This window comes from Nannospalax galili, unplaced genomic scaffold (assembly GCF_000622305.1).
Source record: "Nannospalax galili isolate Female #2095 unplaced genomic scaffold, S.galili_v1.0 scaffold745, whole genome shotgun sequence".
NCBI classification, from domain to species: domain Eukaryota; kingdom Metazoa; phylum Chordata; class Mammalia; order Rodentia; family Spalacidae; genus Nannospalax; species Nannospalax galili.
The window spans coordinates 606,876-621,060 of NW_008353359.1; the positions used below are offsets into that span (position 1 = coordinate 606,876).

A 14,185-nucleotide genomic window follows, 5' to 3' on the forward strand; every position below is an offset into this window, starting at 1 on the left:
TTCATGGCACCTTCGTGTACTCAAAATTAGCACTGGTTCAAGGATGATTATAAAGATGATGGAGGCTTAGTCTAATGTCCTTTCCTTTCTCACCCTCTGTTACTCTTTACCCCCTGGCGTGGATGACATAGCATGTTCCTTGATAAATGACAGCCCCTTGACCTGGGGATTTGCGGTCTTCAGACTAAGATAAAAATGAATTTATGTTGTTGTGAGTTACTTAGTCTGAAGCATTCTCTGCAGCAACACAGAATGGAGCAAGTCAATTCGATGATTTACATCAAGTCTATGTCACACTGGACCTCTTTTCGAGGGCTGGTCAACAGGAGACAAACACAGATGTGCGTTCTCTTCCAGCAAATGGTCTTTTGTAAACATTTAGAATCAAGCCCTAACAAGTGACAAATGTGCTAACAGTAGAACGAAACAAGCCAGGGCCCAGCTTTACAGCACTTCCATCTTATTGGTAGGGAGAAATGTGGCATGTCCAACTGTACAAACGCAAATGCAACACTGCTGCATAAACATCCTGAGGCAGAGGTGCTGGATGCTACCACAAAAATGTAATTCCTTAGAGGACAGAAAATGGACAGTCCAAATGAATGACACACCATGTATAACACACTTGTTTTAAATGTGAAGTTAATAGAACACTAAATTTTGACTGGTTGCAACTGCCCTGTCCATTTAGAGACTAAATTGAACTCATCAATAAAATGAATGGTACTTATAGGTGAATCGAATTGGATAGCCATCATTCCAAAAAAACTACATAAATTGAAATTCCTTTGAGTTTGAAGGAAAGCCACAAAGAGTGGCCAAGATGAACCTGCACACCTCTCTGCTCAGGCTATGGCATCAGACCATCTCTTTGGCCCAATCACAATTCTTTTTTAAAAAAATATTTTATTTATTATTTTTATTTCATATGTATTTTTATTTCATGTGTATAAGGGCTCCAGTGTCTTGCAATGCCCGTAGAGGTCAGAAGAAGGTGTTGGATTCCCCTGGAACTGGAGTTGCAGAGAGTTGTTAACTACCATGTGGGTGCTGGGAATCAAACCCAGGTTCTCTGCTAGAACAGTCAGTGCTCTTAACTGCTGAGTCATCTCTCCAGCCCTCTGAATATTTATCCCTTCTTTGGAGAACAAAGTAGTCTTTAAGGTTGCTCTATTACTTCCAGAATTCCCAAGCTGATCACATTATTTGCAACTGATATTAGCGTTAAAATCCTGATGCCACCTGCTGTTTTAAATTTCACTTTCTGTCAAAATTTATTAAACAGTGTTTATTAAATTAGTACAAATGTGTTTATATACATATATGTGTGTGCATATATGTGCATATGTACATGCCCATACATATGTGTATCTGTAGTCATGGGGCATTATTGCCTTCTTAAAATTCCAGAGGAGGGCCTCTACCTGGGGTAGGGGTAGGGACTGAGACCTCAGCATACCTTCTGAGACCTGAGCAGACTGCCAGAGACCTCCTGGATCCAGCTTCCACATGGTGGTGAGCTTCCCCAAATCATGCCACACCAAACTGAAATTAGGTGAGGCCCCTCCCATGGCCCCAGGGGTAGACTGTCCTTACTGTAGGGCAGAGATCTCAGCAGACAGCCTTGTGCCTGATCTGGCCTCTGCCAGGTGTAGGGCCTGAGACCTGTGGACACAAAAACATAACTCTCACCTCAAAGGGGATAAGAGATAGTTTATTTTGGAGCCAAATATGAGTGACCATGGCTGGGGGACACAGATTCAGGATACCCCAAATTCCATGTTCCAGCATGGTAACAGTTACATTGTTTTTATAGGAATGGAACAAAGAAAAGTCATAAATCAAAACACCTTTCAAATTCATTGGTGGATACATTTGGTAGGCAGGTCAGAGCAAAGAGGGGGGTAGTACAGGTCTCAGATGCTATCTGATGACACTCTTAGCTTTTTGAATCATGAGACCTGATGGTCTGCTAAGTTAATACACTTCATTAGTCACAAAAATATTAATTCAGCAATAGAGGTAGGCAAGGTATAGCTATTTAGGGGGTTAAATATATCCCTAGATGATTTCTGAATAGACTCTGGATCTGGAACATTCCAGACTTTCCACAATCTCCAGAGTGGATACCAATTGGTTACCATGTAGGAAATTCAGTCCAAGATACAGGAGTTCTTTCTAGGAACTTTCTTTCACAGACCTCAGCAGACCTCCTGAGAGTGCCTGGATCCAGCCTCCATGTGGTAGTGAGCTTCCCCAAAGCCTCTGCAAATTGTGCCATACTCATCCCATAACTGGGATTAGGCCCCTCCATGGCCCCAGGGGTAGACTTACCTTATTGTAGGGCAGAGACCTTAGCAGAAAACCTGAGAGTGCCTGAGCTGGCCTCTGCCAGTTGTAGGGACTGAAGACACAGCAGACTGCATGGAAGTACCAAAATCAGGCCTCCCCTTAGAGCACGTTCCCATTTGTGCTCTGAGTACCTGCTTGTAGGGGTTCAAATGGAAGGAAGAAAGAGTGCACCTGACTGGAGTCTGACTTGGGCCTCTGAGGGAGCTGCTGAGAAGCTAGACTGAAATCATCTGGTACCTCCACTATAAAACGAAAAGAGAGATTCTGAAGCCTAGAACAACCACCTTTACAAACGCAATAAGAAAATAACCAAGATATACAGAAGACTTCAACTCAACAAAGGAAGGCTTGAGTTTCAAACCAGAATCACAAACGACAAAAGAAATCCACATGACAAAATCCCAACAGAAAAATAATAACTGGGAAAACCAAAACAGCACGTTCCCACCAAACTCCAATAGTCCTGTAGAAGAGTTCTACAAGGAAAACCCCCTAACAATAACCCAGAACACAGAATTTAAAAGAACAATCATAAACATGATCAAGGATTTCAAATAATTTAAAGAACACAGAGAAAAACAACTAAAAGAAGATAGGGATAAACTTCTGACTGAATTCACAAAAGTGAAACATTGAAGAAAACTCAGGCAGACGTGAAGAAGAAAGTGAACAACTCAGTAAGCCATCTTGAAGCAACAGGGGAAAGCCTCACCTATAAAATGAATGAAATGGAAAACAGAAGGGGACTAAAGCTGAAGAACTGGACCACTCAAGCAAAGGTTGTGAAAAATTAAAAACAAAACAGCAACAAAAACCTGGAATGGAATATGAAGGAGTTGTGGGACACAATGAAAGGCCAAGTACAGTTATCATGGGCATAGAAGAAGAAATTCAGGTTAATGGTGCTGACCAGATCTTAAACAGGATTGTAGAAGACAACGTCCCAAAATTAAGGAAAGACATCTCCGTCAAAATACAAAAAGCACACAGAACACCAAATAGATTGGGCCGGAAAAGAAATTCCCTACAGTATATCATAGTAAAAACACTAAATGTACATAACAAAGAGAGAATACTGAAAGCTGTAAAAGACAAACAACAAGTCACATATAAAGGAAAACCCACTAGAATTTCAGCTGACTTACCAATTCAAACGATGAAAGCCAGAAGAGCCTGGAAGGAGGTATTATCATAAATGACCATAGATGCCAACCCAGAATTCTTTACCCAACAAAAATGTCTATTATCTTTGAAGGGGAAAGTCAAATCTTCCATGACATGAATAGGCTGAAAGAAAACATGTCCGCGAAACCTACCCTCCAAAGAATACTTGAAACAATACAAACAATGGAGAAAGGAACAACCATATCCCAGGGACAAAAGAAGGAAACTAAATGAAGTATAATTGTGGAAACACAGAATTAGACAAAGAATGGGAACAGTAATCAAAATGATAGCAAGCAATACACATCTTTCAATTATAACTTTAATACCAGTGGACTATACTCCACAGTTAAAAACTCAAGCTAGTTGAGTGAATTAAGGGAAAAAAATCCTTTTTTATTTTATTTTTTTTCCTGCAAGAAATCCATCTCACCTTCAAGGACAGACACTACCTTAAGGGAAAAGGATGGAAAGAATCTTTCAAGAAAATGGTACTAAGAAACAAGCAGGGATTGTAATTCTGATATCTGACAAAATAGGCTTCAAACCAGAACTTGTCAGAAGAGATAAATAGGGTAACTTCATTCTGATAAAAAGAACAATTAACCAAGAAAGATATTACAATCCTGAACATATATGCACCAATTTCTGGTGCACCCAAATTCATAAAAACAATACTACAGGACTTGAGGACACAGATTAACCCCAACTCAGTAATAGCAAGGGACTTCAATACCCTACTGCCTCCATTAGACAGGTCACCTGGACAGAGACTAAATAGAGAGATATCTGAATTAAATGATACCATACATCAAATGGATTTAACAAACATCTTTCAAATATTACACCCAAACACCAAGGAATGTACTTTCTATTCAGCACCTCCTGGAACTTTCTAAAAATTTGACCACATACTGGGGCACAAAACAAACCTCAATAAATACAAAAAAAATTGAAATAATTCCATGCATTCTACCAGACCACAATGTAATAAAACTAAAAATCAACACTGGAAGAAGCCCTAGTCACTCCAACTCATGGAGATTAAATAACACACTCCTGAATGATGAGTGGGTCAAAAGAGAAATTACATAAACCCAAAGGACTTATCTTATTGCAGAGACACTTGTACATCCATGTTTGTCGCTGCTCTTTTCACAATAGCTAAGAGATAGAAGCAGCCTAAGTGTCCCTCAACTGAAGAGTGGTTAACAAGAAAATGTGGTACATTTACACAATGGCATTCTATTCAGCAGTGAAGAAAGATTAAATAACGAAATTTGCAGGTAAATGGGCAAATCTAGAAGCTATTATACTAAGTGAGGTAACACAGACTCAGAAAAAAACAAAAGATATATGTTCTCCCTCATTTTTGGATCTTGGCACCAAATTCTTATAATAGATGGAATCCCACTGAAATGGGCCAACAGCCCATGGAAAACAGACGATGTACGGCCTTGCCATAATGGGAGGAAGATCATCCCACACCTATCACCCTCTCCAGGGCACAGGGACTTTTGTGGAAGAGGTTGATGGAAAGAATGTAAGAGCCAGAGGAAGGGGTGGAGTGTTAACTTGAAGTGTCCTCCAGCCACTATGCCAGCAAACTATAGTCACACCTCCTTCGAGACTCCTCAAGGAGTCCAGGGGAAGTCAGTTACCTCTCCCACCCAATCAGTAAACCTTAGCTGCATATGGGGGAGGGACTAAGGATATACACGCCAAGAATGCCACAAGGCACCTCTGGACATTTTGTTCAGCTGTCAGGAAGTCATAGGATCTACATTTGAGTGTGGACTTTCTGGTGCAACTGTAAGTGGGGGGTGCCCATTTTTCTGTAAGTAAATTCCTACCCTATGTTCTGTTAGCAAGCCCAATAAACTGCTAGGATTATCAATGAGTTTCTGGCCAGATGAGGCTACAGGGAGACCCTGTCTCAAAAAAACAAACAAACAACAACAACAAAAAAAGGCCATGTTAGCAAATCCTTTGGTCTTTGATTTTTCTTCCTATTTTTCCCCTTGAACTTCATTGAATATATATTTTTATGTAAACTGCTTCAAGTTATTTCTTGAAAAAATGTGTTAAAAATTGCCTCTCTTTGGAATAAAATAAATTTTAAAATGTTTAAAACAAAAAATAAAATGGAATTAATAGGAAAGTAGAAAAAGATAGAAATTACAAGAGTAAAAGTAACCAAAGACGTGGAGGAGGAAAGAGGAAAGGCGGCTGTGTGCAGCTGAAGAAGGAGTGTCCATTTAGAATTATTTCTTGAAAAAATGTGTTAAAAATTGCCTCTCTTTGGAATAAAATAAATTTTAAAATGTTTAAAACAAAAAATAAAATGGAATTAATAGGAAAGTAGAAAAAGATAGAAATTACAAGAGTAAAAGTAACCAAAGACGTGGAGGAGGAAAGAGGAAAGGCGGCTGTGTGCAGCTGAAGAAGGAGTGTCCATTTAGAATAAATGCTGCATAAAGAACAGAGTACCGTGATTTGGTTTGGATTTTCTGCACAAAGCACTTTCTTTTAACAGATATTGTGGCTTCCCAAAGAGCTATCAAGAGAGAAGATGTTGACTAAACTGCACTGAGGTGCTGCCCTGTCTCGATTCTAAAGTCCCTGAGTGCCAGAGCATAGCTGATTTCATGACCTACATGGAGATTTGCAAAGGAGTTGAGAGAAAGATTATAACAAACTTTGTTTTGTGAGTTAAATGTGAAATGTCCCCTGTAGAATCAGTGTTTGAACCCTTGGTCTCCAGATGGTTGGTGCTGTTTGGATAGGTTATGGAACCTTTAGGAGGTAGACTTTTGAGGAAAGTGGATCATTGGAAGTGAGCCTGGATATTTTATGGCCCAGCCTCACTTCGTAGTCACTCTCAGCTTCCTGACTGCGGATGCAATTGGACCAGCTGCCACATGTACCTACCACCATGACTTCCCCCACTGTAATGTACTTCCCCATCAAACAGTGAACCAAAATAAACTCTTTCGCCTTTGAACAATTCCATAGGAGTACAGTTGGCACCCTAAGCTAGCTCCTCTGGGCTCTGGGTCTCGTTTACCTCCTGGTTGGTCCTGATTAACTTTCCCAGATGGAATCCTATATCCAGCTTCCCTTTCAGATAACATGGGCTGTGCCTAAGTTTATAATAAAGTTATAAACTTATAAGTTTGTAAAACTTCCAGGAAACAGGTCAGACTGGTCATTCCTAACTGCTTTGATGTGCTGTAATCACATAAATCACCTTTTCATTACATGATAATTAGCTTTGGCTTTACAATTAAATTTACTTACATGTTTTTAGAGTCATATATGTTATTGCTTTGGAAAGTCTACTGAAATAGGGCTAGGATAAAATTGAGAAATGTTTAAATGTGTTGATTTTATGTCCACGTTAAGAGGATTAAACTTCCATGGTATACATCTTAAAGTGCAAAAATAATCTAGACTAATAAAAAGCAAAAAGACAGAAAAGAGGAAATTTATTTTAAGTATAGACTAACTCATTTCTGTCTTTTGATTTGTCCAAATAGTAAGCATGTCCTGAGGTAAGCTCTACCTAGTGTATAAGCTAACCGGAGGGTGATGGCAGCTTCTCTGGGTCTTTCCAGATTACTCTTTTGCATGCAACCTATTTTTTTTTTTATAAATAGCCCATAGAATTTCAGGTATTCTGTCACGTATGCTAAGTCCCTTGTCAAGCATTTCTATCCAGGTATTCCTTTTAGCGAGGTGACAGTATATGGGAAAAGTTGGGCAACTAGGGAAAATGATCAAAACACTTTTATGAAACTCTCAATGAATTGATTTAAAATGTTAAAAAAAAAAAAGCAACAACAGCTGAAACAGAAGTTGCAAAGAAGGGATGGTTTAGAGAGCTGGTGAGTTTGAAAAATATGTCCAGGAATTTGTTCCAAACTATGTGGCTCATGGACAGGGCTCCTTGACTACAAATAACTGATTAGAAGAGAAATCACAGAGAAGGTCCATGAAAAGATGAAGACAAAACAGTAACTATGCTATCCCACAAACATTAAGATCCAATTCCATATGCTGATATTTCACAATAACATTAGGTTCTTCATAGCTCTGAAAGTATCATTTTTCTTTCTGAAATAGGTAACGAAGAAATAAAAGAATGTCCATTAAGGCTAGGATCTATATCTATACCAAATGTACTAATATTCAAAACTGTGAGGCAGTCAAATGATCAGAGGCCCAGGAGATCCTTACCACATTTCCCCATGGTTCATACTGTAGACCTGTAATCATTTACCTCTGATACTAATCTGTGTCTTAGCATTTTTTCTGTGAGCCCTCATTAAATATAAGACATTTGGCTAGAAGTATCTCTCTATTTATGTTCTTCAAAATTATATTACAGTTCCTCTTCTATCAAAATGAGTATTTTAGAGATGTTGAGATGGCTCAGCAGGTAAAGGCCCTTACAGTCAAGTTTGATGACCTAAGTTTGATTCCTGGAACCTGTGTGGTGGAAGGAGAGAACTGACAGCCACAAGTTGCCCTCTGACCTCCACAGGTGTGTCATGGAACCCATGTGCACACACACCAGAAATACACACACACATGTAAATATTTGGAAATAAAAATAAATGAAATTTGTCTTTGTGGGAAAATAAATTTTGGATTCCAAGATCTTTCACTGCAACATTACTGAACCGTATTACAGAAAAGGCTGACTCTGTTTTCATTTTAAGGCCCAGAGTAGACCCAAACTGCTGAAAATGCATTCTTTCAAATTTCTCTCATAACTGTGCTCTCAAACAAGGGCTTTGCCCAGTCCTTATTGAAACAGTGTCTCCTGTATAAAATGGGGAAGTAGAAGTCAGACCCAGCATTAACAGAGAAGAATCTTGCCCTTTGATCCCTAGACCTAGAACATCACACACAACTGCAACTTTTTCAGCTTCTTTCACTGTTTACAATAAGAAAAGCACACTGCCTGCAGCACTTCGACATGAAAAATATGCAGATGCACATTCATGCTCTAACTTGGGTGGAGAACAAGGTAGTCAGGGATTAAGGACATATGCCCAGGTCACGAGAGGAGCACATGGATCAGTGAGCTTGTTTACATTACAAAAAGTAACCTTTTGGTTGCAAGGTTAGGTAAAAAACATTAGCTGAGATTATGTCCATTTTGTAAAAGCCATTCTTACATTTCAATCGAAAAGAATGGCCCCTTGAAGGGCAGTGCACCAGTTTGATTTAAAAATTTTTCATAAGTTGTGGGTCTGGAATTCTATCTGAAGGCTTAACAGAATTCACTAGGCTTTTTAGACAACTGTAGATGTGGGGTTGGGTTTAGGAAGAAAGATTCAGAGAAAGGACATTAAAAATGATAACATATATTCTCAAACGTCTAATCTCCATGTTGACTTAAGTCCCTTAATATATTTTATACAAAGATATAGCATTAGGATGAGGTTTCTCAGATGAGGTGTTAAATTAGAGTAAGTAGTAACTAGGAATGTAGTACCCTATTGAAAATTCACATACTCCTAGGTTTACATATATTTGATATATCTAAGGCTCTCCTACTTCCCATGACTAAGCCAAGGGCAAGGTCCCTGGTTGATTGGAATTGTCTTTACTGTGTGCTGGAGTATCACACAAACAGAAGTATCTTATTTTTAAAGGTAGTCCTTTCCAATTCCAAACATCTTCTCATCGCTAATGCCTATTCCCAGTAAAATTTTAGTTTATTTATCTAGTGTTGATTGGTTCTTGCTCCAGGGATGGAACATCACAAAATTAGTGAAAAGCCAGAAGCTTAGGAGAAACTTTATTTTCACACTCATGGTGACATAAGCTATGTACACATAACATATATAGGCGTAGAGCTGCTGTAGACTGAGCATGGGTCCAGATCTCAATCTCCACTTCTGAGTCGAGACTGAAGGGACACAGTTCAGGGTTGTTTCCTACTGTATCATTGGAACATGGCATGTAAGCCAAGGCACACAGAATTCTCTAAAGCCTCAGTTTACATCAACTAACTGATGTTCCGAAGTACATTACATTGTCAAATGCAGCAGGAAAGAAACATGAATGGAAAATCTGCTCAGTGGGACTGGCCGAGAAGTAGTATTGCTGGGACCTAATTAACAGTGTCATCTCCTTTAGACCTAATCTCTGCACTAAATCTGGTCATCCAATCACCTATCATTTGTCTGAAAAATGTTAGAAATAGATTCCTAATGGTTTGTCTTTTCATACTCTAATAGTTTTCCCAGTTACCATCAGCATCTCTTTGGTTTCCATATAAATACAACTTTTAGCTACATTGATCACAATTATTCTAGAAGCTTAAGAGCATTAAAGTCTATTCCTAGAAATGGACAAAATATTTTGAACATGTTCATAGACATATTAATTAAATAAACGTCCCACCAACAAATTTCTGCTATAGTGAGAGCCTGTGAAGAAACTAACACAAACTTCGGGAGGTGATGAACTATACACACTTAACAACAATTTCAAGTGTTCCCAAATTTAATGTGGGTTCTAGAAACTTTAAAACATTGAGAGGCAGTGACTTTAAAGGAACTGGTGATAGCTTTTCATTCACAGAATCATGAAAGTGATTTTAAAATATCTTCTGTATTACAGGACAAAAATTATTTACTTTTACTTTAGTCAGGAAAGAGAAAACTGACTATTTCTTTTGGTTTAGAAAAATGGCAAGTAAATGGCTTAAGATTGAAATAAATTCCACATTTTTTTTCTGTTTTCTTGTTTAGATATAAACAAATTCAGGTCAGTTTTGTGAAAATCAATCATTATATAAGACACGTGCTCTTTGAAATCTGAATATTATCAAAATGATGAAAAGGCAAATCTTCTATAAAATTAATTTATTTTTCTTTGTTTTGAGCATTTCTACATGACTACTGTATTCACATCATTTCCAATCCTCCCTTTCCTTGCCCCAGTTCCTCCTGTTTTGTCCCCCTAGTCCCTCTCAAACTCAAGAACTTTTCTTCAATTAGTTTCATTTTATTTAAACACACACACACACACACACACACACACACACACACACATATATATAGTCTACGCACACATATACTTACACCCATGCACACATATGTTTACATATGAATACACACACACACACACACACACACACACACACACACACACACACACACCCTCCATATCCTATTGAGACCATTCGATGGTGTTTAGGGCTGACCACTTGGGATTAGATAACCTATCGTTCTTGGATACATTGATTTGCCCCTCAGCAGTGGTTGATTGCCTGCAGCTCTTCATGTAGAGGTAGGGCCTTGTGTAATTTGCTCCATCCACTTTGGCATATGGACTTGTGTTCATTGTGTGGTCTTCTTTGGACAGTTATATTGTTGAGATTTCATGGATGAAGACAGTGTCTCACAGCAGGCATTCTGGTCCTTTGCATATTATAATCTTCACCTCTTCTGTGATGTTTCCTGAACTTTAGGTGTCAGGGTTGTGTTGTAGATGTACCAGTTGTGGCCGGACACCTCTCAATCACTTATTCTCACCAAACTATACCACCCCTTAGCATATACCATAAAGAATCAGTATTCCATTAAAGAGATACTTGTGTGGCCCTGTGCATTGCTGCTCTATTACAAATGCAAACCTAAATGTTCTTCAACTGATGAATGGATTTGAAAATGTGGTACAAATACACTATAGAATTCTGAAAGAAAAATGAAATCATAATATTTTGGACGTAGATAGAACCAGAAAACATTATTCAGAGTGAAATAAAACAGCCCCGGAAAGACAAATGACACGTTCACACTTATTTGTAGATTATAACTCCAAATCCTTAAATTTGAGTACTTAACCTGAAGTGACTGCAAAGGCCAGGAAAGTAGAAAGGAGTGGTGTGCAGGGGAGGAAGAAGGAACCGTGGAGAGGCATATAGTAGAACACATGCTTTGAAAGGGAAATGGGGGTGAATGGTACTTGGGGCATGAGGAGGGAGGGTGGAAAAGGAAATAATGCTAAGAGTTTTTGGAAAATCCATTGGGAACAGTTTATAAACTTATTTAGATTAAAATTTAATTTCAACTGCATAGTTTCTTAAATGGATATGGCCAAAAGTGTTTTTTTTTACATAAATACATTCAATATACATATCTGTTATAGTCACTACAAATTATACATATTTAAAGTTTTATAAGAAGTATGAAAGAGAGTCAAAACGGTATAAATAGTGATTTGTGTCCTAAGTACAATTGTTAACTTTTTGTTGGTAAGAAAATCATAGGGAATTGAAGCTTCAGAGAAAGATGTGAGAATTTTGGTGTGGCCTCAGCATCCCTTATCTGTTTGATACTAGATATGTGGATATTTTTCACTGAGTTTAATGTTCCTCATTTGTCAAAAAAGTAAACCTAGAAATGACACAAATTTATGAACTAAGCATCTATACAAGTGTCAACGTGTATAAACTGCATAATGCATCTGTTTTCTGAAATTAAAAGGCAAGGACTCCAAGTCATCAAATACAGTAGTAGCTGGTATTTGATTCTTTACAGAAGATTCTTCTATTATGAATATTTATTTAAGAGTGGATGCAGCTTCATAGCCACTGTTAACATAAGTATATATTTAATAAGTCCCCAAATTCACATGTTACATAGATTTGACTTTAAAGATATTTGTCCTGCTCATATTTCTGTGTATTTCAAATTACAAAGCATAGGCTTTGAATTGAAAATGTTTCAGACAACATGAAAATTTCAGAAACAATTAGCAATGGAATGTTTTATTTAATTATGTAATAATAAACTGCTAGATAATTTCATAGAAGGCATATAACTCCAGTTACAAGGTAAACGTCTTTGTAGCTCTAAATTATTCTCTTTTAGTTTGAAAAACTTCTGTAAATTTAAATTTGTCTGAGCTCATCACTATTTTATCAATCTAATTTTACTAAGTTCATACTCAAAGCTAAATCTCCAAATATTATTTTTTAGTCTGTTTGATTGTGATTAATGACTATTTTTATTTCGGTGAGGAAGTTAAACTTTATAGATGTCTTTTTTGTTTGTAATTAAAACTGTATGTTTCTTCCAAATCTGTTGGCTTTTATCTCATGACTTCCACCTTGAACATTTTTTACGGCATAATTTGAAATAATTTTTTCAACTTGACCTTCAAGGCACCAACAATTATCCTCTTCTTTAATCATGTACTGAACAGTTTACTTTATAAATTAAATGCTTTACTTTCTATAGTTTGAGTGCAGTATTTGAATGCAGTTTAGTAACCATTATTTTTCCTTTGTCCATAGAAGTCGGAGGATTGTAGAAGCTGAATTGTGGGTGGAAATTACCTTGCTGTTTTTTCCTCTTTCCTAGTGCATAGTTTTCTTTGCTTATTGGTAACTAATAGCCAGAGTTTATTCTTCTAGTCACTGACGTTCTGGCTGTTGGGAAACTGTGGAAATGACAGGGAACCTCTGTTCCTAGGGTCAGAAGCTTGTCAGTTTTGAAGAGTCATGGCAAAGCATTCTTCCTCTTTCCAGTCTCCTAGTTACAAATTCTGCAAAGCCCCCATGCTTGGGACACAAAGAAGCCCAGTCTTCCTTTTCTTATTCTTCAAAGGCAAGTCGTGGTCTCCTGCGTTCTTCCTATAAGGGCTCCAGAAACATGCTGTCTGCACCCTAAGCCCATGGATCCTCATCCATGGTTTACACTCTGGATGCAAAAGTTTCTCAGGTCAAGGAGGAAAATGCAGTGAGCTTCCTCAGCCCAAGTATATCGTGTGAAGTAATTCTGGTCCTGACCAGAACTTAAAGTTAATTCTTTAAGGACAGGCTCTTAGTTGGCTTGTGGTTGATGAAGAGATTGGTCAGTGATTGTTGTGTTAAAAATTGTACGTTTGTTAATATGTCAGATGAAATTCGAGTGTACATGTATATGGAACAGGTGAAGAATCAGCATCACCAGAGTAAAAGAATACTGTCAGACCACATCTCCAGACAGACAACAGGATAAGAGCATTCAGGGTGATTTAACCCAAGGATGAATCTTCAGTCTTCCTGTGTTCGACGAGACATAATTCAACCGTGATATTAATCTTTAAGCTCTTAGACCATCAAGAGAGGATCACCTTCTTTTCACTTCATATTTTAATTATTCTGGTGCTTTGAATTTCAGAAATCCATTGCAAAATATTAGAGTAACCTGTAAAAACCTGATATACATGTAGCTCTTGGTTAAAAAAGTGAATTTCCTAACAGAACACCTCATGGATGTATTTTAGTTTTATGCTTTTCAATTGGGAGAGATGTAAATTCTCTTTACTCATAGATAGCCTGAATTGCTTAAGAGTACCAGACCTCCAAACGCAGAGAGAAATCTGTATCAGCACCAGAATGCAGGTTCGGTGAACTCCAGCACTCCAGTAATGTGTTTATGGATGTGCTTACATTTTTAATGTTTTTATTGAGTTTTTGTGCATTTCATATAATACATTTTAATCAAATTTAGACACCCTCCCCCTTCCCTGCTCCCCATAGCTCCCCACCATCAGATTTTAGGTATTTGTCACATATATTAAGTCCTATACAGTTAAGCATTTCTATCCAAGTGTCCCTCAGCTCATGTTCATCCACTGGAGTCTAGCCACCCTCTCT

At 37.8% G+C, this 14,185-nt stretch overlaps 1 protein-coding gene across 2 annotated transcripts in view; it reads left to right on the forward strand.

Moving 5' to 3' along the window:
- The window catches only part of Sntg1 (syntrophin gamma 1), a 910,195-nt gene that overhangs the window by 17,896 nt on the left and 878,114 nt on the right, over window positions 1-14,185 (forward strand). The window lies entirely within an intron of this gene.